The sequence below is a fragment of the Nannospalax galili genome, unplaced genomic scaffold, assembly GCF_000622305.1.
Source record: "Nannospalax galili isolate Female #2095 unplaced genomic scaffold, S.galili_v1.0 scaffold114, whole genome shotgun sequence".
In the NCBI taxonomy this organism is placed as follows: Eukaryota; Metazoa; Chordata; class Mammalia; order Rodentia; family Spalacidae; genus Nannospalax; species Nannospalax galili.
In genome coordinates, this window is record NW_008336930.1 from 2,817,620 (window position 1) to 2,820,650 (window position 3,031).

At 46.8% G+C, this 3,031-nt stretch overlaps 1 protein-coding gene and 1 pseudogene across 3 annotated transcripts in view; one reads left to right on the top strand and one right to left on the bottom strand.

Annotated features, from left to right (window-relative positions):
• Gxylt2 (glucoside xylosyltransferase 2) overlaps window positions 1–3,031 on the bottom strand; it is a 129,279-nt gene that overhangs the window by 103,776 nt on the left and 22,472 nt on the right. The window lies entirely within an intron of this gene.
• LOC103732867 lies at window positions 186–1,143 on the top strand (annotated as a pseudogene).

The window sequence follows — 3,031 nt, forward strand, 5'->3', positions numbered from 1 at the left end:
GAACTCACCGAGAACCACCTGCCTCTGCCTCTGCCTCCCGAGTGCTGGGATCAAAGGCGTGCGCCACCACACCCGGCCTGTGTTTCCTTTTTTAAAGAGTTATTTTGCTGTGCATCTGCCCTGCCCTGGTCTGCTGCCGGTCCTCTGCCGCCGTCAGCCCCGCGAAGCTCATGATCCACAGCACCATGGCTCAGGCTCTCAGAGGCACCATGACTGACTTCCCTGGATTTGATGACCGGGCTGATGCAGAAACTCTTCGGAAGGCCATGAAAGGCCTAAGCACGGATGAGGAGATCATCCTGACCCTGCTGACATCTCGAAGCAACACTCAGCGCCAGGAAATCACTGAGGCTTTTAAAATTCTGTTTGGCAGGAACCTTCTGGATGACCTGAAGTCAGAGCTGACTGGAAAGTTTGAGAAGTTAGTTATGGCACTGATGAAGCCCTCCCGACTCTATGATGCCTGTGAACTGAGGCATGCTCTTAAGGGAGCCGGGACAAATGAAAAAGTATGGACTGAAATTATTGCGTCAAGGACACCCGAAGAACTAACAGCCACAAAACAAGTGTATGAAAAAGAATATGGATCGAGACTGGAAGATGGTGTGGTGGGGGATATCTCAGGGTACTATCAGAGGATGTTGGTTGTCCTTCTTCAGGCAAACAGAGACCCTGATGCTGCACTTAATGAAGCTCAAGTTGAGTTGGATGCTCAGGCCTTGTTCCAGCCTGGAGAGCTGAAGTGGGGAACAGATGAAGAAAAGTTTATCACCATCTTTGGGACACACAGTGTGTCCCATTTGAGAAGGGTGTGTGACAAATACATGACTATATCAGGATTTCAGATTGAGGAAACCACTGACAGGGAGACATCAGGGAACTTGGAGAAAGTGCTCCTGGCTGTTGTGAAATCCATTCGGAGCCTACCTTGCAGAGACCCTCTACTATGCTATGAAGGATGCTGGAACAGATGATCACACCCTCATTAGAGTCATGGTGTCCAGGAGTGAGACTGATCTGTTTAACATTAGGAAGGAGTTTAGAAAGAACTTCACCACCTCTCTCTATTCCGTGATCAAGGGTGACATGTCTGGGGACTATAAAAAAGACCTGCTGTTACTCTGTGGTGGAGAGGATGACTAAGGAGCCACCTGGAGCACCCTGTGCCTGCCATCCACCACCAGCTTTCTACTGTACATGTAGCTGCACTTTGTATGCCGGTGCCTAATGTGCTGCCTTATTCATACTAGCTGATGACCAAATGTGTCACAGATTAAAGTAGCAGTGCTTCTTTCCAGTCCTCTCTGAGGCCTTCCCGTCTGAGTGTTGTGCTGATCTGCACTTGTGTTCCTAAGTCTAGTGTCTGAGTTATTCATATTTTCTATAAAGAAATCAAATTTCTTTTTATAGCCTTTTTAAAGCCTCATTTATATTATGTTAATAACCATATTACCTTAACTGGAACCTTAGCCATGAAACTGTAAACTCCTGGAAGTGCTGAGCTGGCTTAATTCTATATTAGATCTGCAAAACTATGGTGGTTGCATTCAAAAGATTAATGACAAACATCCCCTTCCCCTGAAAAAAAAAGTTATTTTCATTTGTGTGTTTGTGTGTGTGTGTGCGCGCGTGTGTGTGTGCATATAAATGCATGTGCATGGGTACCATCAGAGGCCAAAAAAGAGTGTTGAATCCCCCAGAGCCGGAATTACAGGGAGATGTGAGCTGTGAGATGTGGGTGCTGGGAACTGAACTCTGGTCTTCTGCAAGAGCAGCAAGTGCTCTTAACAGCTGAGCCATCTCTCTAGCTGAGTGCTGAATACCCAGAAGTTCATTTCATTGTCTGTATATTTGTGTGTATGTCTCCCTAACTGTTGGACAAATATTTTTCCATAGAGAAAAGCTTGCAGACGAGGGTTGTAGATCGGTGGTTGGGTGTTTGCCTAGCATACATGAAGCTCTGATTTCCATCCCCAGCACCAAAGTCAGAAGAAGAGAAGGAAAGAAGAAAAACTTTCACGTCCCGCTACAGAGTGGCTACCCCTTCCCCTCCTTGCAGAATCCAGTGGTCCGGGCCTGCATGGTACAGAAAGCAAGGGCCAGATGATGCATATTTCATGGTGTCTGGTAACAGGTACTGAAAAGGGAAAAGAAAAGCCTGTTCTGGTGCAGGGTCCAGTGCCCACTATTGAGCTTTAATGAGACCTTTGCTGGCCTCAAGGTTCCTTCTCACATTACATTACAAATCTCAGGCTCTGGGTCACAGGCAGTGGTGTGCAGTCATGTGAGTAACAAAGCTTAGGGATGATGTGATGGTGTTCTTTTCACAGGCTCTCACCACAGCACACTCGGCACCTCTCAAATGTCACCTGAGCCTACAAGGGTCTGGGAGTACAGTTCAGGGAGTGCAGCTCAGAGAGCAGGGACTTAACCCTTCCAGTCCCTGGGCTTTGCCAGAGATTGGGTAATGACTGTGTTGCTGTTGCTATTGTTCTTTTCCAAGATTTAAAGATTTATATTTTTAATTATCTGTAAGTGTGTGTGTGTCTGTACACATGAGTGCAATGCCTATGAAGGTCAGAAGAGAACACTGGATCCCCTGGAGCTGGAGTTACAGGTGGTTGTAAGCTACTATGTGGATGCTGGGAACCAAACCCAGGTCCCACCTGGATCCTCTGCAAGAGCAGCCAGTGCTCTTAGTTGCTGAGCATCTCTCCAGCCCCAGCAGCTATGTTCTTGTTTGTATTTATAAAAGGATACTGGAGTGGACATTTGCTATTTGAGATTTGGGGGATGTGTGTGTGTGTGTGTGTGTGTGTGTGTGTGTGTGTGCGTGCTGCGAGTGTGCGTGAATGTATGTATATGTGTGTGTGTGTGTGTGTGGACGCCAGAGGACACCCGCAATGTATCTTCCAAAGTGATCCAGGAATCAAACTCAGATCTTCAGGCTTGGCAGCAAGCACTTTTATCTGCTGAGCCATCTTGCTGGCTTGGTAAATTTTTTTACTGTAGTTTTCCATTAATAGTCATT